The 26010-nt window shown below is 46.0% G+C and overlaps 1 protein-coding gene across 3 annotated transcripts in view; it reads left to right on the top strand.

Moving 5' to 3' along the window:
• Positions 1–26010, top strand: part of LOC135391009 (uncharacterized) — a 244285-nt gene that overhangs the window by 99393 nt on the left and 118882 nt on the right. For all 3 annotated transcript variants that reach the window (XM_064621065.1, XM_064621064.1, XM_064621063.1), the window contains exon 4: positions 21630–21681. The gene's annotated coding sequence lies outside the window, so the exon portion shown is untranslated. The remainder of the gene's footprint in view (positions 1–21629; positions 21682–26010) is intronic.

Raw genomic sequence — 26010 nt, 5'->3', positions numbered from 1 at the left:
AGGTGGTGCCAGGACAACGCTCTACAGGGAACGTTCCTTCCTGTCGTCGTCTCGCTGTACCTGTGTGTAGTCAATTTGTTGTCGTCTTTGTAGATATCTATTCAGCGTACCTTTCTGCAGGTTCAAATGGAGCCCTATATTAATGGGTAATGCTGAGAAGGATTATAAAAGGACCGCGTGTCAAAGATAAGTATGTACTTTGTGCTTTTGTACATGTATGTACTTCGTAATTTTGTACGTGTATTGCTAATAGTTTTCTTTTTCTTTTTTTTTTACCATTGCTATGGACGTATTGCCGATAAGTGTGCTACGCCAGGTGTGTCGTTCGCTGCTCGAAATAGGACGATTTCACGGCATGTTACGTCCACGAGCGTTATTAGTGAGTTTTAGTATATCGTATACGGTGTCGCCCTTGCGTACGTAAGTGTTAGCCGTTGGTGGTTCTGCGCAATGTGCAAAGCTCTGCTTATGTATTTGCGCGTGCGTCAGAACCACCGACGCTATCGCTTGCGTACTAAAAAGGCGATAGCGTTCGACATACTAAAATACTCACTAATATATCGTACGCAAGGGCGACAGCGTACGTTATACTAAAACTCACTATATATTGATTTTGGTTTTCGGTTCACGGTTTCACAGATAGGCACATCGTTCGAAGTCTACACATACAAACGTACGCATCATTTAGCGTGGAACTGGCGTGTCTTAAAATTGCGGTTGCCACGGTAACTGTTGCCCAGCAACTTGGCACAGGGTCGGTGCCTTCTCGTGGCCAAAACAAAAAAGAAACAAGAAACGTTAAAATTTCTCCTCGATGTTTCTTGTTGAGGAGAGAGAGTGGTCATGCCGACCGTGTCTTGATGTGTTCGCTATGTACCTCAGTCTGCTTCGACCTGTTGGTTCCCTTATGTCATTTGTAATTGGTAATAGCCAGGAGACGGTGCAGCATTAATCTTTCATTCGGGCATGTTTGATGAGCCATCGTTAACGGAACTTCTTTAAGGCGGCTGTTGCGGCGTGATGAATTCAGCTGATCGATGGGCGTCCGCATAATCGTAGACCGTTATGCGTTGCGCGACTCTCGGCATTTGCACACTGGGACCGAGGTTATCAATATTACAGGTTCACGTACGGAGGTCGTTGTCATGTCCTTGCCGGGTTGCCCGGTGCTGGTCACACTGGCTCGGCGGAATCGTTTTTACGAATTGATGAATGCTCAGTGGTGAACGTAACGCGTAATCGATGTGATTTCTATTCAGCAGTGCACTCCAAAAGCAGAAGCTGACGGCATAATAAGTTGAGAACGATCGTACATTCGGAGCGATATCGATCTTGTCCCTGATTTGTTGATAGAAGGAGGCGAACGCCGTGCTCTTACGCTTATGTGGACGCTGTAATTGTAACAAAAAGTCGTACACCCAGCGCTTCCCCCCGCTACCACTAGAGTCACTAAATAAATAAATATGTATTTAGTGACTCTAACTACCACTTGTGAGATAGTAGACAGCGTTTACAAAAAAATCTCCAGGTGTCGGAGTCGCCGTCGCCATTACAGCATTCTCCCTTGCAGTTCCTTCATAACATCACTGTGACCCTTGCAGGAGTTAGTCATTAAATAGGGGTACGGAGTATCGCATTCGTTCGGTGTCCGCCATTGGGCCGCTCGTGTCACGTGGTTTCTCCTTCCGAGAACCATGTCTAGTCCCCATCCATTCAGAAGCGGTTTCCTGGGCTGCGAACTGGCTCGACTGTGCGCTGTTCTCCACCGGTGATGGGGGAGATTGACGTCCCATTGCTAGGCGACGCTGCCGCGCCTGACTCAAGATGGCGGGGTCGTTCGCTGGCGTGGCTCAGTGTTGCTACTCTGTTCCCTATTCAGTGACTAGTCCCTAGTAGGAGTCGTCTGGCTGACCTTTCCTTTCTTTTTCTTAATAAACATATCCCCCCCCCCCCCCCTAGTAGGAGGCAGACAAAGAGTTGGCTTTCTTCTTTTGTTTGTCAACGATTCTCTGACTTTCGACATGTTGGTGTTTGTCACCGGGTTGCGTCGTTACCTCACTTTACTTGTTCCCATTTGCACCCGTTGTTACCTCGCACGTGCACACGTACAGGGGCGGCACGAAAATCCGATTCATTACGGCAACAAACGAGCGCTTTCCCGTCGGAATCATATTCATGCAGCGCTGCCTTTGTCCAACTTCCCAAATTAATGGAATTCGCTTGCTGTGACCGCGTAAAAGTGTCTGCCCTTGTATTACACGCAGGCACAATGTTTCGCTGATTGCAAAGTTCGAAGGGAACCCATGACACAGAGGAGTGAGATTAAAAACAGGGCGGTGAATTGCCTTTGACGCACCGCCGTTTTAGGGAACAGCGTCGGACCCGCCTATACGAGTGGATTAGTTTTGCAGGAAGAAAAAAAAATAAATGGTAGAAGAACTGCTACGTTTTCGTCGTAACTTGAACAATGTCCGAGGCGTGCGGACCATCGGGAAATTGAGGGAGACGAGAGGCGAGGCTGCTGGGGTGATGAAAGTGTTTTGGGGCCACGCCAGGGTATACTGAGATATAAATAAGTAAAACGGGCACTTGAGAGTGGAAGGAATCACCATGGCAACACCATACTCGTAAATCCGATTAAGATTGTTGGAAGGCCCAATCGAAGACAGGAGCGCCACCTGGGCTTTTTTCTTGGGCGATCTGCCGCCGTCCCTCGCGAGGTGGGGTTGCTGCTGCTGCTGCGCTTGCGGGGATTAGGTAAGGTGTTCTGGCAGGAAAGATGGAAGTGAGGGGATTCTTAAAGAAAAGAAGGGTGGTTGGTAGGGTTGTGTGTGCACACTGATCAATATGGTGCGAGACTTGGGAGTTGGGATGTTGTTGGGAACTTTTTTGGGTGGAATATGAGGAAGCTTGAAATATGTACACCTAAGAAGTACGATAGCGTTCTAAAGGGGTTCTGCTTTGTCAGCTTGCGTGCTTCCAACGTGATCACGGAATGCCATTGAATTGTTCCTTTCGAGTGCTGCTTTCAAGTCTTTATTTTGGTTCACTCGTTCTATAGTCTCCAACTGAGGCTGCGGCATGTTCAAATAAATAAAATAGATGTGTGGCATGGTGCAGTGAGAGTCACGGCACAAAATTTACATTGCAGATAAAAAAAAACGTTCAAACCAAATTTTCTTGAAAATTTTAGGTATGAATGCACGGGTACGTGGTTTTCAGCGATGGATGTACTGCTGTGTAACAGCAACAACTTTATTTTGGTGATGAGTGATGTGTTTCCCATTGGTCGCGTCTGCGAATGGTAGGCTTCACTGTTAGGACTGAAGTCTGTGCTGTCTGGGGTTTTTCCTGGGTTTTCCTCAGACGCTTTCAGACATATGTCGGCACAGTTCCCTTAGAAGTCGGCCCAGGACGCACATTCCCCCAGGGCGTGAGTCGTGACGTTGCCCACATACGTGAGGCCGACAACGGCAAGCCCTATCACCACCACCACCACCTAGGACTGAAGTCCCGCAGGGTCCGAAGATCTGAGCGGTGCTTTCAGGGCTCGGCTTTTTTGTAGGAGTTGACTTGACCATGAGCCACAGGGTTGAAAAAAATCCGGATAATCCTCTCCAGTGGGCTTTTTTTGGATAAAATCCGGATATTTTTGGAGAACATATATACAAGGCTAGAAATGTGACACAGAGTAAAAACAAACGTGCTTTGCTGTTCTTGATTTCGGGTGACCTCTCATAGTTTATGTCTACGGAACTGCCTGTCCCAGCAACATTGTATCAGTTTGTATTGTTTTCTGCAAAGTGGAGTTCCACGCACCCGTGGTCGAATGGTGTGGATCCTATACACGTCTGGATTTCGGCGCACCTCAGTTACAGTGCCTCCAGGAAGCGGAAGAAAGTCACTCCCTGAATAGGGAGAGGTAGAAAAAATAGGGAAAATGTTAAGTATGAAAAGTCATAATTTAAAAAAGTGAAGTTAAAAGTTACAAAGTTAAAAAAGTTAAAAGCTAATGTTGCACGTACCTGGGCTTTTGCAAACAGCCAACCCTACAAGAAAATGAACCGGGAATTTTTCGTGTGACATTGAGTTCAGATCACATCACCATCTGGACAAAAAATCTCTAAAAAAATCCGGATAAAATTGTGTGGAGAAAATTCGTGGGGATTAAATTCAAACAACCCTGAGGAGCCGTGCACTTTTGTCATAACGAAAGGGTGAGACGATTTGTTTCTTTACCTCCGTGTTAGCGCCGCGAAGCAACTGTGACTATATGAGCGGTGTACACAGACGTGGACAGATGACAGCAGCAAGGAGTGGGGGACGCAGTGGGGATAGTATGCCTCCTGGGCCGACTTCAGGGGGAACTGTGCCGACATTCGTCTGGAAGATCTGCTGGAAAACCCAGGGAAAACCTCAGACAGCACAGCCAGTGCAGGGATTCGAACCCGCATCACCTCCCAGTGTCGGCGTGGAAAGCGGTCACCCTAACCACTATGCCACGGGAGCTGGTAGAGCGCTGGAAAGGCGCTCTAACTGTGGTCCTGAACGGTTGGCACTACCTATACAATGGAGAACGACGTGTTCCAGATGCTCCAAGTGACCGCTTGTCGTAAGCGACAACGGAACTGGGTAGTAAGCATTTCGGTCGCACCCGGGGTGTACTGCAGTATGACTATTATGGGACTATAATGACTATATCAGAGAAGTTGTACACTGTGCGTAGTACAACACATCTCACAAACCGTAATACGTATCTAAATTTAGCACCAGAATGGGGCAAAGGTTTCCCTAACTTTGTTTTCACTCGACTTCCAGACTGATATCGCTCACTCGATTCAGTTCTCAAACGCCAAACGCAAGAAACCAACTTCACCGTTTTCCCGTATGACTTTCTTATTTTATATATTTTTTTTGTGTTCTTGCTGTCTTCGGACCCGACCTCCAAAGTCCACCGAACCGAAAGCATAACATCACAACCCCGTGCGTTGACTTTATCCTGCCCTGCACTTCTTCAACGTCTACTACGTTATTTATCTTTATCACGCGTTTTTAGTCCAGTATATTTTTCTTCGACTGGACGCTTTGAAAATCGAATCTCGCGACGTGTCAGGCACATGGCACGGTAATCTTGTTTCCAAACACAAACAACAACAACTCCAACTGGAACGAAGCAGAAAAAAAAAGAAAAGAAAAGAAAGCCCAGGTCCGCCAAATCTGGAGGGAGTACAAAATTGGGTTGCCAACTGAGGCCTCCTACTCTTCCGGTGGCGACGACGGCGGCGCCCCTAGGGGTTGACAAACGACGACGACGCCGAGTGGGGGGGGATCTTATTTGTTGGCAAACGCCACCACCTTGATAAATGCTATGTGAGTACTAGCGGTGGTTGCCAACGATGTTCGCTATCGTCAACGTTGCCAGACTCTTCTTTTTCTTTCCCCTTTTTCATCTTCCATCCTGCCTTGTGCCACCAAAGCATCAATCTATAAAACTGTATATATATCTAAACTCTAATGGCACTTTGATGCGCGTGTCATGACATCATCCGTCTTTTGCGCCCATGGTATATATTCTTTATTTAGATGCTTCTTTCCTTTCTTTTACTTCTTACCACTAGACTCGAAGCCTCGGACCCACGGTTCTTCCCGTTTCAGAGTCCTTCGTGTCCACTTTTCTTTTTCTCTCGCTCTCTTTTTTTTACCTCCGCGTTTTAAGACCTCGTTTTTGTTTCTGTAAACTTCGAAGTAATCGTTTCGAGCAGCTGTCTTTTCATTTCTTTTTCCTTTTTGTCTCAAAGCCGGAATTCTCAACGATGGGAATCCGTTGTGGAAAAAAAATAATAAAAAGAAAGGCAAGAAATCAGAGCTAAAAGGGAACTTGGTTCTTGGGCCACGGTGTCCATTCCGTTTAATGACGTTTTTCGTTGTTTCTGCTTCTGCTATTTTTCGGAGTGTATGCGTTTCGTCGCTATGAAGCCGCTGAAGAATTTGACGTCGTCCGCAAATTCGTGAGCAAGTATTCATCACTTTTGCTTCTTCTGGAGGATTGGGCAGCCTATTCAAATGGACTCCGCTGCAAATGTGCTGACGTTGGCTGTGGGTGGCTTTCACATGTTGACGATGCCAGTTTCAGTGCTGCACCCAATAGTGCCGCGATTTTACTCCTTGAATTATGCGTCAGCGAATGAAATAACCCCACCATCAGAAATAAATAACACTGGACACTTCCCGTAATTTAAAAGGCAAACAAAATACGTTTTACTTTATACGACTCTCTGAGGCTGTGACTTGTTATTTCGATGTGCGTTTTATAAGTTTCATTTCCTTATTTAATAACAGCAACAACACCTTTATTAGGAGATTATGAATGGGGAGTTTCATCGCGAGGGGCGATACTCTACCCCATTGCTGGTTGTGATGCGGGGAATGAAATAATGAGCCCCTTCATAATAAGGATAGAAGGCCTAAGGTGAAGAGAGCTTTGAGGGACCTTATTTGCCTTATTTAATATTATCGCCCAGAAAAGGTCGAAGATTGTAAAGTAGATTGCAGGGTTGTTGCAATGCAATTTATTTCCTATTTTTCCGTGAACACTTACTAATATTCCTGATGCATTCACCAGGAAGGAGGGTTCGTTCGGGAACACGTCCCTCTCGCTCCTCCACTTTTATAGAGTAGTAATTAATGTGCACAATCATGACGCATTGAACAAGTTTCTTGTCTCATAATGCTCTGCATGCGAATAGGCATCTGTAAGTCCATGAGAAAATTCATGTTCTAAGTCTCTACATTTGGAAATGAATCGATGCTGAGTGATCTGCAGAAATAACAGCGTCACAGCGCCAGGTTGACAGTACTAAAGAATAGCCTATGTATTTGCCATTTGCGGTCGACCACATGTATTGTGTAATTGGTTTTCACTGTATTGGGATCACTTCTGCCCGCAATGTCCAACAACACATGGACAAGACAAATGGGCCATTGAAAATGTTAAGGGAGCTCTAAATTTTTAAGTTTCGCGATTCTGGGACAAAACACTGGACCGACCGGTAACTCATCTATAAACTTTTTGCGCTCTCCAATGTACAGCTTAGCTCGCGAAGAGTCTTTCTATTGATTTCATCAACAATGACGACTTTATTTGAATGGTGATAAGTGGGTTTATTGATTACATCTTCATTAAAAGCCCCGTATACTTTATCTTGGCTAACCCCGCACGTACTCGACCTATATAACACGCCGTCGCCACGCATCGATTGCTGCTCCAATCTCATTGAAAAACGACGGTCACGATTGCTTCTTAAAAACATCCTAATGATGGCCGCGCGTCACGATGAAAACATTGACCGCTGGTGAATCATTTCTCGAGTAAACATGAGGAGTATCGTTTTTCCTTATCCCCCAGTAATGCGCTTTCTGTCGCTCGTACTTAACTCCCCAGCGCACAATCACGATCTAATACATACTACCTTGCGCTTCGATCTGTTGCGGCCCTCGTGGCCCAGAGTAACCGTCGATATTGAAGCGTTCGTATGCCCCTAATACGTAGCTGTGAGCATCTGCATTATCGACCGTTTCTGTTGTGGCACACTTGAAGCGACCGTCAAGGCAGGGACGTGTATACGCCGTTCGAGGTCGGTTATGGCCATATGTATTCCACTTCTGTATGCTACGTTTGTTTCGTTGTACCTTTAGTTCCGGATCAACAACAGCAACTACATGAATGACGATGGCATGAGGTGATTCACCGCAACAGTTGCGGCGCCATACCTCAGTGCATGTGGGATCAAGCCACCAGTGTACAGGATGTGAATCTATTTTGACGAACAAACAACAATTGTATTGACCCTTTGGGCCGTGAGGCAATACAGAGTGGAGTGGTTAACATTTTTTTGATAATAGGATGCTAATTAAGCAACATAAGCAAATATTTACAAATTATGTCCACGTGAACAAATTGACCCAGATACGTGGATTTAAATAAAAATGAAAATTTTGGGTCGATTAGAGCAAACAATGGCAGCACAAGTGTACAATATGTAAAATGACAAATGGCTCTGCAGAGAAATGGTCGCATAAACACTTCTTAAATTGCTCGACGTCGGTAGTGGAGGTAATGGCACCGGGAAGGAGGTTCCACTTTAATTGGAATGGTGATGATGGGTGGGGGAGTTTCATCGCAAGGGCGGATACCCTATCCCATTGCTGGCGGTAATGTGGTGAAATCCTTTGCCCGTTACTCGGAGGAAGTAATTGATTACCGTTACCAATTACTCGACTCCAAATGTAATTGAGTAACGAATAGAAAAGTAGGGCGTTGCTCTGGTCGTTACTCTGCATTCACGCAAATTATACCCGTCTTTGTGTGCGTCACAGAGAGAGAGAGAAAAAAAATAGTAAAGGCGGAATAGCTTAAATAACACGACAAACAAAAACGCGTAGGACAGGTAGATCTGTACGTCTACTGTATTTATCGCCCAGGAAGACACTTGCCTATCCTGCTATTACCCCCTCCCTCCCCCCCCCCCCCCCCCACGCCGGCCCGGGAAGACGTTGACCCGATTGTGGAAGAGCATTGCGTGGAACTTCCCCATGACTCACTTAACCTCCAAAGCTTCAGGTACCACCACACTGGTGTAGGAAGAGATTAGAGAGAGAGAGAGAGACCCTGAAATTCCAGAACGTTATTACAATGACCTCCACTTACTACAGTAGAACGGCCCAGCAAAGGCTGACGACACGAGGGGCTTGACTTGGGGCAGAACATCTGAAAGACTAGGTAGTCTATGCTGGAACAGTAATCAATTACTGAGTAATCGATTACTCCGAAAAGTAATTGACCACTCGAAAAATTACTTTGACACGAAAGTAATTTATTACTCGAAACATTACTCAAAAAAGTAATTGATTACAAGCAACGCAATTGCTAGTAACGCGTTACGCGCAAGTCTGGGTGAAATGGAATAACGAGTCGCCTCACGGTGAGGACCGAGGTCCTACGTTGTCCAAAAAAATAAATAAAAGTAATAAATAAATTACAGGTGCTTTGAGGGCAGAGCGTTGGTGGACTGGATTTGGCCATAAACCGAGCAGTTTTGACATATAAAGAGAGGGCGACCATTTTGTCGGGGGAGCTTTTGTGTTTGTGAGCGCGGCTAAGAAAGATAGGCCAGGAGCGTAGCGGAATGCAGATGTTTATTGGACGGTGGCCGCGGATGGAATGAACTCCGGGCGGGGAGCGTGGGCGAGAGCACGCGCTTCTTCATCTTCGGCGGAGGCCGCTACATGTCCATGTAAAGTTACGTTCGAAGAGACGTTTCGGAAAACAGGGTGTTATGCTGAGTGTGATTGTTTTCGTCCTTGGCTGGCGGTGCGGAGACTCTTTGTAACGTCTCGAAAGTTTCAGCGGTAAGCTACGACAGCGTGTCACATGACGAAGAGTCTGTCCGCTCACGTGACAGTGAATAAGGGGATGCTTGTATAGGTCTCGCTTCAAGAGGCCCTTCAGAGGGAGGAGCACGTGCGTCTCGCGTGGGGCCGTTATCTCCTTACTTGGGAGAACGACCAGTGAGGTCGTTCCCTACGTACTCGGGGAGAGAGAGAGAAACTGTGGCGATAGTTGGCTTAGTTGCATAGCGTGTTGTAGGATGCAGAACAGTAATTATGTGCACGGAAATTGTGCTTGATTCGTGCTTTTTGAAATGACTAAAGGGATAGGGCAGTATTTGCAGACTGAATACCATGAAGGGGCATAGGAGCCGTTCCAGAAACGGCAGAAGGCGTCTCCCCAAGCCCATATTGGCACAATATCGGCAATACCGGCCCGATATTGGTCGATATTGGCAAAGATGTTGCGCTGCTTGGGGACGTATCCTTGCAATGTTTGTTGTTGTATCTTTTTTCTTTTTCTTTTACGTGCCAAACATGCCAATTTAAAGGAGCAATGAGGTGGCATCTAACGTCGCTCGAAATCCTGCCTCGTCTGTCAAGCTAGCTGTCCACCAGAAGTCACCATGCAAAATATTTTCGCTCTGCGATGCGTTATAGCTGTGCAATCGAATTGACACAAAAAAATAATAATAATAATAATTCGGAGAAAGCAGCCGCAGACGGCCTGCACGATTCTCACGTGACGTACTGGAGGCTCCGTGCCTTGTCCCTTTGTTTTTGTCTCCGGAGCTCACGCGACGTTTATACATGCTTGAGCTGTGCTGCTGTACGTCACTCGTCACGTGAGGGGAGTAGCACACGTAACGACGTCCTCTGGTTCTGCGACGCGCTCTTTTGACAAGGAGGAGGATTTTTCAAATGTGTTGCGGAACAGAGCCCCCGCGCTCGCTCTGTAGGTCACCTACGCTCATCGTTCTTTCGTAGGGACCCATTTTATTCGTCGGAGAACACTCTGCACCGAAAGACGAAAAAAATTGTGGGGCCCACCTCAGTGCTGCACTCTTAGAAACTGAACTTCGCCGCACAGCACGCGCTGCGCCAACCATTGCCACGAACGATAGGGATATCGTTATGATTCTAGGAGAGAGGGAGGCGTACGCCCTTTTGTGTTAATTACAATGTATCCGAATTGACACAAAAAGGCGTACGCCCCCCCCCCCTCTCTCTATCTTTGAATTAGAAGGGATAACCCTATCATCCGTGGCAATGGCTCTCACAGTTCGTGATATGCGGTGAAGTTCAGTTTTCAAGAATGTGTGTAAATTGACACGTTCATCTCCTGCAGAGCGTGCTTTGTCTGCGTAGCTGCGTAGCATGCAGGAGAAGCCCACTTTAAATTGTCTTATGGAGAGCAGCGTGACCTGTTAGTAAAAATTGGTGTTTGATTTCATGTCCGCTTCCCACTTTCTGATAGTGCCTTGCTACTACGAGAGCGATTGCATCGTATTTGTGTACAAGTCCCCGCCTTAAATCTCCTGTTGTTCGTCACACCCCTTGCATGGGTATACAACCCAGATGCAGTATACGGTACTTCAGTTAACTTAGATTAGATTAGTCATAACGGGCGAGTTTCCTTTATGCCTGATCACCTCAATAGGGTCTCTGCAGGCACCCGATGAATGAGGTACAAACTGGCTCAGACAGTCAGCTGATGTTTGGAAACACTAATTGCGTATTGCGCAACTTTCATCCGCGTCTTATTAAGAATTGCCGCCGGTCACAACTCTCTTACCCTACGGCGTCAGACAAGCACTTCAGAAGGCTGCGCCTGGCGCACACCTGATGGTTCTGCATATACGCGCATGTAGAGATGTCGCTTCGTTAATGTACGGGGGCCAGCCACACGTAACAAAATACAGACAGACAAAATCTACCGAAAATCAAACAGATTTTTTTAAATCGACGACCAGCTTTCGTGCAGGATCTGCACTTCATCTAGGATGACACGTGCAAACCAGGGCTCGGAACCGTTATTTTTTGGGGGTGCGGTTCAAGTTCCGGTTCAAGGTTATCGGTTCGTTTGAACCGATATTTATCGGTTAGAACCGGTTTACCTGTGCTGTGCTAATCAGTGTACCACATGTGAGACATAATAACAAGTTCCGGCGATGGCTTGCCATGCAGCTCACAGCAGATCATCCTTTACTGTACCGAAAAGTGCTGAGAAAATGGCGTACAGCATACCATTGCACTCCATTGCAAAAGGCTATCGCCAATTTCTAAAGAAAAAAAGAGAAGAAAGCGATCACGTGGTAAATTGGAGTATATCCCAGAGTCCGATATAGCAAGCCGGCACGTTGCTCCCCGTTGAAAACAGCGCGAGAGGCCGCTCCTGTGTTTCCTTCTTCCAGGCTCTGGACCACACGCCGAACTCTTTCCCATGGTCGCTAGAGGTCTGCGTTGCTTGTGGATGTCACTGTGAACTATTAAAATTTACATCGCCTTCACACTGCGACGCTGAATGAAAGGAAGCAGCCGAGGCAACAATGCAAAGTATACCTGTCGTGTAGCATTCTTTTTTTTTTTTTTTTACACCTCGAGCCACAAAAATGTACAGGGATGTCGTGAACCTTTTGGAGGTGAGGCTGCAGGAGGTGCGTGGACTCACCACTTCTTGGTTTATCAATTTGTCCGCTCTGTGAATTCGGCAAGATTCCGAGCGATGTACGCGGCAGTCGAGTGGGAAGGTATAGGCGTTTTTTTACCGTCTGGCGAACCGGTTTTACCGAATCATATTTTTTCGGTTCAGTTCCGGTTTGTTCAAGGGGAGAGAAAAAATGTTTGCGGTTCGGTTCGGCAAAAAATAACGTTTTTTTTTTTGCGGTTTTCGGTTACGGTTCAGTTCCGGTTTCGACCCCTGGTGCAGACCCTGCACGAAAGCTCGTAGCCCATTAAAATAAAAAATGCGATTTTTCAATATCTGTCTATTCTGTCTTTTGAATGCTGCTTAGAGCTTGCCCTTCCCGAACCGCACTCTTCGGGGTCTCTTAATCAGTTGGACTCTCGCCCCCACCCTCTCTCTCTCTCTCTCAACATTGCTTGGTCCCTGGCCAAATCCATCCCACCAACGCTCTGTCCTCAAAATTCTATTGACCTTTCTGGACACAATCGGACTTCGATCCTTATTGTGAAATGGCTTATATTATTTAATTCCCCACATCACCACCAGCAATGGGGTAGAGTGTCGCCCCTGGCGATGAAACTTCCCATTCATCATCTGAAATCGATGCTGCACCATAAAAACACTAATCATCATCATCATCATCTCAAAATAAAGTTGTTGTTTTATAGCTTGCCCCCTGCTCCTCTCTCTTTCCTTCTTTTTCTTTGCAACACACAGCACTTAGAACTCTATGGCATTATTTTTCTGTAGCTAGAGCGCGTATATTTTCTGCTCATTTCATCTTAATGCCGTCGTACGCAAGTCGTACATTTCCTGCGAAGGCCACATCGAAAGGATATTTCAGCAGGTGGCGAGACAGACGCACCTCTCGTAAATAGAAACCGGTGAGGTGGAGCCACGAAAAACATTGCCAGGAGCAGAATTTATGCTGTTTAGCGTATATAGCTAACATAACGGCGAACATCTATGTTTTGTTAGTTCGTTATCTTCTATCGCTTATCTTCCGCGTCCGCAGAGACGTAAATATTTTGGTAAACCGAGCGTGCAGGCGATTCGCGCGTAACCAAATATATCTCGCGGTCATATATATCGACGTTTCGCGAAACGTGGCCGACTGCAGGGCACATTAGGCGTTATGCAAGCGCCAACGTGCGCCGAATCCGCAACACTGCACACACACACATGGTCCGTGCATTTAGCTTGCATATATGCTCACAAGAGTAAAAGGCACGGAGGACTTTGAAAAAGCGTGCGTTTTGACCTGCGCGCCACAACTCAGATGCTGGGAAAAATGCTAATGGACAACACGGGTAAGGCGAGACTGCGGAGCTGGTAGTGGAAGTTTTTTTTTTCTTTTTGTATGATATATGCGAACGCATTCTTCATGTGATGTGACATAAAAATCGAACTAAGAACTGGCAGCATCTTCCGACATTCGGCCGAACGCGTTTTTAAATGCTGTGTTTTTGTTTTTAACTTTCGTGTTAGCGCCGCGAAGCAGTTATGGCTATGAGCGACGTACACGCATTGCATTTGCGTTGTTACTGTGGTGGTTCCAAGAGCGCGACGATTGCGGAGCGGCGTCCCATTGGTCTCCTCAAACGACATCTCGCGATGATTGGGCAAATCGTTTGAGGAGACCAATGAGAGACTGCTCTGCGCTGTCGCACTTCACAATGGTAAACTACAAAGTTGAGTGTGATTTACATTCGGCATGACCATGATACAGTGTAGTTTATACTTCGGGGCAGGTTAACTCCTGCAGTTCAACTCCGCCTACAGATATAAAGACGTCCGTGATTGGCTTAGGCGGGTGCGTAGAGAATACTCCGAGTCACAGTTCCTTCAGAAGTCGACCCAGGACGCACATTCCCCCACGGCGTCAGTCGTGACGTTGCCCACCTATGTGAGGCCGACCACGGGGAGCCCCTCCACCACCACCACCACCACCACCACCACCGGCACCGCCGCCGCCGCCACCACCACCACCACCACCACCACCGCCGCCGAGTCACAACGCAGTGTACTCTCATGTTTCAAATCGTTTCTTGTGCACGGGGCATGATGCGAAAGCACTCGTCGGAGACGACGTACTTTTGTGCATTTACTTTTTTCCACATACTTTTTCAATTTCCTTTTTGTAATACTTTTGCACATTAACTTTTTCCCCACAGTGTTTGCACAATTACTTTTTCCACAAACTTTTGCACATTTAACTATCCACAAACATTTGCACATTTACTTTTTCCACATACTTTTTCCACATTACTTTTCCACATACTTTTGCACATTTACTTTTTCGCATAGTTTTTGCACAATTACTTTTTCCACAAAACTTTTGCACATTTAACTATCCACAAACTTTTGCACATTTACTTTTTCCACATACTTTTCCACAAACTTTTGCACATTTAACTATCCACAAACTTTTGCAGATTTACTTTTCCACATTTGCTTTTCCACATTCTCTTGCACATTTACTTTTCCACATTCTTTTGCACATTTACTTTTCCACATACTTTTTCCTCAACAACAACAATAATAAATGATGACGACGAGATGGGGTGCTTCACCGCGGTGGTGCGGTACCCTACCCCATTGCACGTGGAACATTGTGTGAAAATGATGAAGGAAGGATGAAAATACAAGAAAGAACTAAAGCGTCTGGAACAATCCAGTGGACGACAGGAAGTCCATGAACAGGTGAAGAACCCGACGATGGAGCACAGGATCTTCATAGGGGCCACTGAGTGCAGCTAAGGTATGCGGCCTCTTGCTTATACGGGCAAGCTCATCACACAATATCCGCCTTTGCGGGCAGTAGAGGGAATATTCCATAAGAATGTGCTGGGTGTGAATGTGCGGTGTCGCCACGACACCGCAGGTGGAACAGAGGCCCGTGTCACACCATCTCATCATGCACTTCTTCCACATACTTTTGCACATTTACCTTTTTGCGCATCCCTTTGAACATTTTTGCACGAGAGCACATTTACGTGCTTCTAAAGCAAACACGTAAAATAATCTCGTTCACAAAACATGCAAATCGGCTTCTCCGTCTGCCTGGCGTCCGCCAACATCACGTATGACGCCCCACTCTCAATCCGCGGTCTACATCATCCGATGGCGCCGATATGACTCCGTGACTGTAACACTTACGTTGTCTCCGATTATATTTGAATATGGCAGAAATTATGGTTTCGTTTTCCTGTGAATACATTATTTTTAATTGAACTCCTATTGCATGCCGTAGTACCGGCCATATAATGACATTACTATGCGCGTAAGCTGCTTACGATATATTACGCAAAATGACAAGTGATCAAGTAGCGAGAGCTCGGAATGGAAGCAATAACACGACCTGTTCTCTCCGCATACAAGACGGAAACAACGACGAAAAGACAGAAGCCCCAAATTTGAATCAAGAAAAAGAATCCCATATAGCTGTCGACACAGGCTCTCATACATCAAGAAGGATGGATTAGGATTCTCTCAGTCGTCCCTATGAGGAAACGAAACCCGTCACTGAGAAGGTTGCGAGCGCCCCCTACAGCACAAAGCGAAACGGAAGCGGAAGAAACAAACGGCCTGCACAGGAAGCACTTTAGTTCTTTCGAATGAGAAAAATGTGCTCTCGGAGAAGCCATACTACAGAAAGGGGAAGGAAACAAAGAAAGATTGCAAGGGCAGCAAGATTTTTGAGAAAGAAGAATGGAAGATACATGAGAAGTCATTGCCGATTCCGTTTTCAAGTGACCCTAGCGCCTCTCGCGGTGAAAAAAAAAAAAAAAAAAAAAGCAACGTGTGTCGCAGAAGGGAAGTGATGTGAGATGGGTGACATTGTTTGCGTTTTGGTTCTTCTTTCCTTTCTTCTAGTAGAGAGGATTCCACGTGAGCTCCTCGAGGCAACTGCGGGGATCGTGGAGTGCTGGTATGGGAGGATGAAATTGCGTGGTGTGGACACATTGGTGCTGGAATGTAGTTAGCTATACTTTAGTTTTTCTTTCTTTTTTATTCTGTATTAGCGCCGCGAAGCAACTATGGCTACGAGCGGCGTGCAGATGTGGACAGATGGAGAGAGAACAACAGAAAGGAGTGGGGGACAGGGCGGTTAGTATGCGTCCTTGGCCGACTTTCTGAGGAACTATGAGTTACTTTAGTGGAAATCATTATCGGCCATCTCTCGTTATGATTTGGGCTTCTAGATGATACGCCTGCCCATGCACGAGCGTGAGTTCGGTTTCTTCGTCGTTACGTCACACCTCATACTGCACGGTTAAGCATCAACATTTATTCTATTTGTAATTTAATTCATGGAAATGAGTTGTGTGCGTTTCTATCTGAGCACATTTTGAGGACAGAAGTATTATTATTATTATTTTTTTTTGCTTCCCTGCTATTCTTGCTACTAAGTTTTCTTGGGGCCGTACGCTTCGACGTCACATATTTCGCGAAATAAATAATCAATTTCATAAAACCGTGAATTTGGCATAATATTTGAGTATCCCCCAATCTCTGGTCTCCATAAGTGATCATGTTGCGTTTACAAATGAACTAGCACTTAGAGATGAGAGAAGGAAGTCACTGAAAAGATTAGCCAGCTGTAGGACAGCTGAGGCTAACCTTTTCAGTGACTTCCTTCTTTCACCTTTAATTTCTTAGGCACTTGAGGCTTCGTATGTATTTGTCCTTTCTATGTGTTCCACCCTCAGAACATCAATTGCCGTCATGAACTAGCACTGCCCATGGCTCTTTGAACTGCAATTATACTTAAACTCTTCTGTCTATTACACTAACGTGAACTGTTCATTAATGTTGTAATTCCCGTACTTTTGTTACTTAACCACAACTCTAACAATAACTGGGAGCAGATTCACACGTAAGAGATAGATCGGAACTATACGTGACCTATTTTTAACAACAACAACAACAACCTTATTGTGAGATGATGAATGGGGAGTTTCATCGCGGATTTCTAGTGAAACTAAATATATGCGTTGTTCGCATATCATTATATATATATATATATATATATATATATATATATATATATATTCCTCCTGCTCGTGTAACACCCCGCTCGGACCCTTGAGGTATCTCTATAAATAAATAAATAAAATCAAGTAATAAACAATATATGATATTTTCTCGCCACTTACTCTCGAATTTCCGCGTTCCTCTGACGACGTCGGATGTGACGGTTCTAAAATACATCCATAAAAAAAAAAAAAAAGAAAGGAAAAGCTTGAATGAACCCATGAACATTATATTGAACTTATTTTAAATGAAATTTTACATGTTTGTCTGGAGTACGCCTCGCCTTGATCATACTTTCTTCTTTACTTTTATCTTCCTTACGAGTAAGCGAGTACAACACCCAATCGGAAGCAATCGTTTGGATGCTGCGACGAGCTGCAAACGCACACAGAGCGAGAGCAAGGAGGGGAGCGAAGGGAGAGAAGAGAGATAAAAGTGCTTCATGAATTTTGATGCGATCGCGCCGTGATTGCCCAGTGATGTTTGCTGGGCAAAAGGGAGAAAGCAGCGAGGGGGAAGAGTTGAGGGTGACATCAAAGTGATCGATCCTGTTTCAGAAGATGGGTACTTTGGGGTCGGCAAATGACGGTCCTTCTCTCTTTCTCAAGTGAATGCCGACGCTTTCTTCCTCTAACAATCTCCGTTCTTTGTGCGCGTTCGTTACGTGTCTGTCATTCGGTTTCCCTTCGCGTGCTTACTAATGCGGGTTCAAGAGGAGGGAAGGGTTTTTGGTATCGAAGCGTGTCCGGGGCGGTTGCTTCGATCGTCGATTAAGACAGATTAGGATGAATGCATGAGAGGGTCGTAGAGGAGGAGGTAAGGGAGAGGGGATTCGGGCAGGAGATACGGAGGAGGATAAGTGTTTTGGGGCTCGGAGCGAACTGGGTTGTCGTGGTCGTCCTTCGAAGTGGAGCATCGGAAAAAGAGGTTGGAGAGGGAGCAAGCAGGTGGGAAAGGAAATTGGATTCTCACGGGAACAATTAATGTAGGTACATGAACTTTAAACGTGGTTTGCACGAAACCTAGTGGATTAAAGCTTGGAGGATAAACCGCGCGAGTATAAAAAAAAAGTGAAGAAGGGGTGGTTGGGTGGCTATAAAAATATTTAGATGTTGGCCAAGCTCTGAGTTGGACCGGCTACTCCAGACAAGGTTGCAAGATTTGTCTGCTTTCCGCCGAATTAGCTATATTCCTGCCGAAATTTCGGTAACGACGACTTGGCTATTTTCTGGCTACTTTTGTGGATAGTTCTTCGCGTTACATTTGAGACCCTTGTGCACCTAAATCAGTGTAGTGTTTCTCCGTGCACCACATAATGCCGAATTACCACACAGTGCGTTCTTTCGTCTGTCTCTTGATGATCGGCCTTCTCGCAGTCGGTATACGATGTCCATCGAACTTTTTTTGCTTGTGTTTTGCTTGTGTGCTGGGGTTTTCGTAATCGTTAAAGAATCCCTCATTCCATACGATATGATGCCTGCACACCACTGGCTACGCAATTGGCTAATGCAAGAGAAATTGGCTACGTTTGACTGCATGGCGCGCTGGCAACTATTCAGGATTTTGACTTGGTAACCCTTCACCCCAGATGTTTGGAAATCCTACATAACCCTAAGACATTGCCTAGTCTCTGTATAAATAAATTTTAATGGATTAAACCTGGTAACACCAATTTTTATTGCAAATTGGCAAATTGCACATTGAGCCATAAATGCAGGCACGTGTGCATCTCTGTATTAACGTGTGTAGTTCGTTTCTTCTTCTTTTTTTTTTTTCGCCCGAAAATCGGCTTTTCCATCCAATGCCGCCCAATTTTACCATACTGTGGACTTTATTTCTGCCCCCGATTAAAAACAAAAACACATAAATCCCGAGAATTCAAGAATCTAATGTATGATATGTTGATACTGTTGAGGCTGAGGTTAGGTTAGGTTCTTCACATATCTAAGATATGTAATGTTATATCAAACAATGGTGCAGCTCCACACATTATGCCGCTCTGTACTGTCTTCTCGCAACACTGCGTAACACAAATATTATGCACCTGCAAGTAGAGCTCCTAAAAATAATACGCAAGTAATTGGTATAACGAAAAAAAATTCAAAGACCTAGAAGTGAAAAGATACTGAACGTCCGTTTCTTAATGAGTTAGCTGATACAACGAAGAACAAAGATGATGTTTCGCACTTTAGCTGGGGACGAAGGAGCTTCCCAGATAATCCCACCTTTATTACACTCGTCTTGTAATTCGTCATCGACGTCACTCGCTTACCAGGGATCTCCTCCGTCGCACTAGCTCTGGCACACATTAGGCTCGTAATCCCACACTGCTTCATGAAATTCCGCGCCACAAAGCGTTGCGTACCCCAAGCTGCCCCTCATGGATCCTTCGTCAGCCTGATGTTACCGTGGATATACCTGGTATAACGAATAAGGGATCTACTCCAACTCCAGTCCTTAAGCAGCTCACGGTGGAACATATAAGAAGGCATGCAGGAAGGACGATGATTTTTACGGATGCATCCAAGAATACCACAGGATCTTCTTGTGCATTCGTCATCCAGGGCTCCAGTGTCCAGTGCGCTTATCGCACCAGACGTCTTCTACGGCTGCAAGGCTGTACGCTGTTCTCAATGCCATCGAGTACATTGCCAACCAAAGCAACACCTGGTCAGTATTTTCTAAGAGTGGCCTTCGAGCACTACGCGCACCTGTGCACCCCTAGTGGTCTTGTTGTCATAGTGTACGACATCATCTTACCGTACAATGCCGTTGTAGCAAAATGGCACACAACCGAGCTCCAGTGGATCCCCGGTCACATCGGCATTGCTAGCTGGGAACGAAGCTGCTGACAGAGAAGCACGTGATGCTCACCAAACTGGTCCCGCGCAAATGATATATTTAAATTCTGAAAATGGAAACGTATGTTGTGTCGTCATCCAGCGTAGTTCAGTTCGGAGCCACTGGTCGAGTTCCGCAGAACTGACGTCGCTGCTGGCAGAATTGGACTCGCCAGTGGGACTCAATGTCCCATTGGCAAACGCATTTCTGTTCAAGATAGGCGCTTAACCTTCGTCGTTGTGTTCAACATCCGCGACCGACTCCAGGGCGGCCTTACGTCATGTGGTTGACTTCTTTGAGGCGACAGGCCGAAAGGACTCATTATGACCCCAGCAGCGCCCTCGGACATTCCCGCCTTCACGATCACGTTCAGCATCGCCATCGCCACTTCGATCATTCCCGTCATCCCTCATCGTCATTACTCATCGTCATTACTCATCATTGTCACCACTCATATTAGACCCCTAGCTATCGGGTAGCGTTCCACTCCTAGAGTGGAAAACCTCCCCACTTCATCATCACAATATATATGTTGTTGTTGTTCAACATGCGGTGTGCGTTAAGATTCGGAACATATTCTCCTCGAATGTGCGCGGTTTCACACTGCCCGTTTGCAACTTCGGAAATCCCTGGACCGTCTTGATAGCCGACCCTTTGACGTCGTGAAAGTGCTGGGCGAATGGCCTGCGATTCATTGTCAGGGTGCACAGTGCTCACTCATCTCACCTTCGTTAAGAGCATAGCAGAGCTCTCGTCTTTTTAGACGTTTTTTTCTTCTTCTCTCTTTATTCTTCGCAATCAAGTTAAGAAATATGAATGCGTATATTTTTTACTTCAGGCAGAAACAAACTTCAAAAGAAGGTAGTACGTGCTCTATAGCCCACTATAAAGCGCAATTTCAGAATGCATTCGATCGGCTGTTCGGAAAAACGTTGTGTCGCAACTCGATGTCGACGTCATGGGAAGTTGTCGCATTTCAAACACGATCAACCTGTATAACGTCGTCCGAAAAGACGTAATCTCACACGAGACATGTCCCTGTTTCATGTCTGACACTAATAGCTGACACGTAGCAGTTATTCCCGCTTTTGACAGGATCACGTATCGGGTTGCAGCAGCGCAGCTAGAGGGCAGTGTCGCAATTGAAAGAGGATTGGCGCGGCGTGTTTTGAAAGTTCTGCTTACTTACCGAACCGTATTATCGGGGGTGGAATATTTGTCTTCTGACGTCACACAAAAACGATGAACGCATCATAAACCTTGCGGGGTGCTATGGAGGAATCCCGACTGGCGGATCAAACGGCGTAAACAAAGGCAGGCTGGCGGATAAACTTGGTGATGAGAAAAGCCCGGAGGGGGGGGGGGGGGGGGTTAGAGGCAACGCATAAAACGAACAATATTACGTACGAGAGTTATCTTCGCATCTTTCCTCACCGTGGAACACCAATTGCCCGGAGGTATCCCGTTGGATAGAACGGGAATCAATGCACTTTGTGTTGGCATTTGCTGCATGTGCTTCGTGACGAAGTGTGCCACTTAATGATCATATTATCATACGATAATGATGATATGATAATATTATCATATTATTGGTTGATTAAAGCACATGCTAGGAACATGATTTACTTGTAAAGAATGGAATGGGGTTTATATTTTTTTCAATTACGACCGGTTTCAGATTCGTTTGGACATGCGTCCGACATGGATGGATATCCGATGGATGTCTAACGGTAAGGGATATCTATCGGACGTACGACTTCGTCATGACGTTATTCGTACGTCCAGAGTATATTCGGTGTTGTTGGGGTTGTTTACACACAGAATATGCAGATATTTCGACTATACCGAGGGCACAACTCGAGGGCGTGGAGGAAGCAGGACTCTCAGGGCACGGGCACCGTCCATCCTCCTTGTACGTGTTCCGTTTTTCGTTTTTTGTTACTTCTGAACCGCGCAGTTCTGCTCTCTTTCCTCAGGTAATAAACGTTTCCTTAGACCGACTGAAATTGTCATTTCCCCAAACGAAATTTTTGATGCCGAAGCCCAGGACAAGACGTCTCCTCTAGACAATAGACGGAATGACTCTTCAGACATGGAACGACCCGATAGACAGCGCGCTCCTGTTTGCGCACAAACCGATGATACCAATGATATCCTCAGTGCAGCATCTCCTTCCAGTGAAGAACACGAATTGAAGCTTTCCCTGCTCACAGCCATTTTTTTTAAATTGCGTGTTAGCGCCGCGAAGCAACTGTGGCTATGACCGGCGTACAGACATGGACAGGTGGAGAGAAGACAGCAGGAAGAAGTGGCGGGACAGGGGGTTAGTATGCGTCCTGGGCCGACTTCAGGGGGAACTGTGCCGTTCGTCTGGAAAGTCTTCGGAAAATCCAGAGAAAACCTCAGACAGCACAGCCCGTGGTAGGATTCGAACCCACCACCTCCCAGTCTTGAGCACGACCTTGGGACGCCTTAGGGACGCCTTAGCCCACTCGGCCATGCAGCTGGTGCTCACTGCCAAGGTGACTGTATACTGGCGGGTATGGACTACGAAGTTGCAATTTGTGGTGGATGACGACGAGACTGACACGGAAGCACAGGGCTGCCATCAGTACGTATCTGGAAATCGTTACTCAAACCACGCTCAATGCTAACCGATACCGCTCCCGGCCTAGACAGCCCTCATCTCCTGACAGCGATCAGAGATCTTTCGGAGCTACCTTCACCCCTCCGTCGCAACAGCCTTGATGTGAAGGCTCCGAAACTGCCCAAACTACAGATTGAGCCGTTCACGGGAGAATTGTGAGACCTGCAGTTATATTGCGATCAGTTTGCGTCCGAAACCTATTACAACCCATCCTTATCAGTCGTCGCGAAATTCCAGTACCTAAAGTCACTCGCCAACGGCAAAACTCAGCTCGCCATAAAAGGTCTCGACCCCACCGTGGGAAACTACCCAATGGCCATTCAGATCCTGAAACAGCAACTCAGAAATCGAGACCGTCTTACATCTGAACATATGGGCCATCCCTTGGAACTGTCTACCATCCGATGTTCTGATGACGACATTGCACTCCGTCAGCTACCTATACACTCGACAGCATAGCAGTAAGAATGCGCGTATCTGAAAAGCCTGCACACTCTTAGAAAAAAGGGTGGAGCAGTTACACCTTTTAGGAGGCGATACTTGTTATACCACCCTTTTACACCCTTTATCAGAAGCTATGTGGACCTTTAGGTGGTAACTATATAAGTTACCACTTTCTCACGCCCTTTCATGACGTATAAGCGCTAAAAAAAGGACAAACACAAGACACACACAACAGCGAGAGCTCTCTCTGTGTGTCTTGTGTTTGTCCTATTTTTAGCTCTTTTACGTCATGGAAGTCTGTCACCAACACGCCCAAAGGGATGCTTTAATTCTCACGCCCCTTTTTCGCCGGAATCACACTGGTTATACAGGTTATACTGGTTATACAGGTTCAACAGGTTTTACAGGTACTGGTGACCGCAGTACTGCGAAAGCTCCCACCTGAGCTTGAATTGGGATATTATCGTCGTCATAAAGTGGGTTCAGTCGATGAAGCGTCAGTTGTCTCTCTCCCGATTTCTGTTGCCGAAACCAAAGAACCCCCTGCCATACAAGACCGGGTTCTTGAACGGGCCTCGGCTGGATTTTCTCTCCCACTCGACTTTCCGGCACAACGAAGTAGAGTACCGTGGACGTATGGTGGGACGGAAAAGGGAAGTCTTTCCCCATCGCAGTTCCCAGCCCGTATTTTCTCCACGAACTCCTTCAGTTTCGGGCTTGACGACTATCACGGATGCCAGGATTATCAAGTGTAAGTGTGCAAGTCATCCTCTATACCTCGTAACAAGAACTCGTCAAGTTGCGGTTGTCTGGCTGGCATTTGAAATGCGAAAAACAAAACACGCGCAAGGAGGATGGACAGTTAGTTTGAGTTTGATTATGGACAGTGCCCAGCCCTATGCCCTTCTTTCTCCCAATTTCTTAGAGCTTCTTTATCATTAATTTCTGTCAACTGTTAATCATAAGAAAATAACCGCAGGTAGCTCAACGCATTGTAAAACTGTTCCTACGTATTTAATCAAATAAGTAGTCTACATAACTGTCATCATCAAAATAAAGTTGTCGTGGTGTTCCACAAAACGTTTTATTGTTATGGGTTTCGAGAAACAAGGTAATATCTTTAACTCTATGAATCCGACGAGATCATAAGTGAAGTGAAACACGACAACTCCGAAAGTGTAACCACTGTTCACACATACGAGGACCCTTCCTTTTTCAAAACATTTCAATGCACGGGGTACACTCTTGGTACACACATTCAAAATGATGATTGGCTATAGGAGCGCGCTATGTGTGGAAGTTCATTTCTAAGAGTGTATTCATTACTTCTCAATTTATATCCTGTCGTGTCCTGGCTCGTTCTGGGACGTAGGGCAATTCAATTGAACCACCCTCCAGACCAGCGTTTGGTTATGTTCACGACCCCTGTCCTCATCCGCTTTTCGTCCACCTTTCATCAGCTCGAACCAATAAAAAACTCTGTTCTCTGCCCTCGTACAAAGTGGTGGTAATGGAGTATAGTTACAATTTCAATATTCTCTCGCAGAATCCCAGATTGGAACTTAGGTTCATAATGAAAGCAGAAAGCACTTCTCGAGCAGATTCAACCAATTTTCGAAATCTGGAACCCTCTATAAAAAAAAAAGAAAAGAAAAAAGAAAGGAAGTAGAAAATGTGTTACCCCTTCAATAAGCAGTGACGCTTTCAGGAAATGAACGAAAGTTCCTCGGGGCCTTTCCTTTCACCTTCCCGTCTTTAATTTAGTTTATTTCCAATCTTGACCAAAAATGAGTTCCGCTCAATCGCTTCCATAGGTGTCGCTTCTACGCTTCTTGCGTCTCGTTTTCTCATGATGGAAACGAAGCCTGACATGAAAGTGGACGTTGAGCAAGAAATAATCATTTCTTCTCTCTTACCAGTTTTTTTCTTTCTCTTTCTCCGTTTTATTGCTTAATGGCTGATTATCGAGATGGCACGTGAACAGTGTTTCAACGTCATTTCTTCTCAAAATTACTCGTACGTGCAGTATAGATGTAGCCACACAAATGTGGGAGACTCACCTAATGCGTGTAAATCTACTCCATATTGTTATTATTATGATTTCGTCTTTTTGAAAAAAAAAGAAAGTGGTATGATTACCGCAATGCAGCTGCGGCTGTGAGCAGGGTGGACACATGCGCTCTTAATAACTGAAGCATATGGGCATGACACGCTGTGTGCCAACCATTGCCACGAACGATAGGGCTATCGCTTCTGACCCGGGGTGACAGGGAGGCGTGCGCCTTTTTGTGTCAATTATCATATATCCAAATCGACAGCAAAAGTCGTACGCCCCCCTCTCTCTTGAGAGAGTGTGGTTACGCTGACGGCATTTCACGCGGAGACTGGAAGGTGACCAGGAGAGAAACTGATGTTCTCAGGCTGGAACAACATAGAAGGGACAGATACAAAGCCTGAAATTGTGACCAGGGTTCGAATCTCGGCGCAGCACGCTCCTAGCTAACCATCAGCCCGAGGGACGTCGTTCTTTCGCCTGATTTGTTGAAAACGGGACGCGAACGCCCTTTTGTGACACTTACGCAGAAATGTCAACTGTCAGAAAAAGACGCACGCCCCGCGCTGTCTACAAATCGTAGAGAGATAGAGGCATCACTCTGTACGATCGTTGGCCTTCAGCGTGCTATGTGGTGAAGCTTTGTTTTATTTTTATTTATTTATTTATTTTTTACGTCGCGAGACAACTGAGATCATGAGCGACGCCACAGTGGTCGGTCTGTGGATTGCTTTTGCCCACCTGGGTGTTCTTTAACGTGCGACGGAAGCTCACCACATGGCACCCCGTATTTAACGTCCTTCGCGGAAGACGGCGTGTCTAAGCAACTTGTACCCTGCCACCAAGTTGCTGGCGTCCTCGGCCGGGTTCGAACCCGCGATCTCGGGATCAGAAGCTTTTAAGAGTGGAGGGCAA

Source organism: Ornithodoros turicata, chromosome 4, assembly GCF_037126465.1.
Source record: "Ornithodoros turicata isolate Travis chromosome 4, ASM3712646v1, whole genome shotgun sequence".
NCBI classification, from domain to species: Eukaryota; Metazoa; Arthropoda; class Arachnida; order Ixodida; family Argasidae; genus Ornithodoros; species Ornithodoros turicata.
Note: the sequence above shows the minus strand (reverse complement) of the source record. Positions and strands in the feature narration are given on the sequence as shown.